Raw genomic sequence first — 292 nt, 5'->3', positions numbered from 1 at the left:
TATTAAAAAAATAAGACCTGTTTATTTCCATTTTCTATTTTCAGCCCACGGACTTCCCGCTTCTATCCATTTTTTTTTTTTTTTTTTTTTTTTTTTTTTTTTTTTACTTCAAATACCAAAATTAGGTCATGTTAAGAAGAGAGTAGGTTATGATCCCTACACGTAGTCAAAAGGACATACGAGTGGCACCAATCTAGTTGTATTAAGAAGAGAGTAGGTTATGATCCCTACACGTAGTCAAAAGGACATACTAGTGGCACCAATCTAGTTGTATTAAGAAGAGAGTAGGTTT

This window comes from Cucurbita moschata, unplaced genomic scaffold, assembly GCF_002738365.1.
Source record: "Cucurbita moschata cultivar Rifu unplaced genomic scaffold, Cmos_1.0 Cmo_Scf00002, whole genome shotgun sequence".
NCBI lineage: Eukaryota > Viridiplantae > Streptophyta > Magnoliopsida > Cucurbitales > Cucurbitaceae > Cucurbita > Cucurbita moschata.
Note: the sequence above shows the minus strand (reverse complement) of the source record.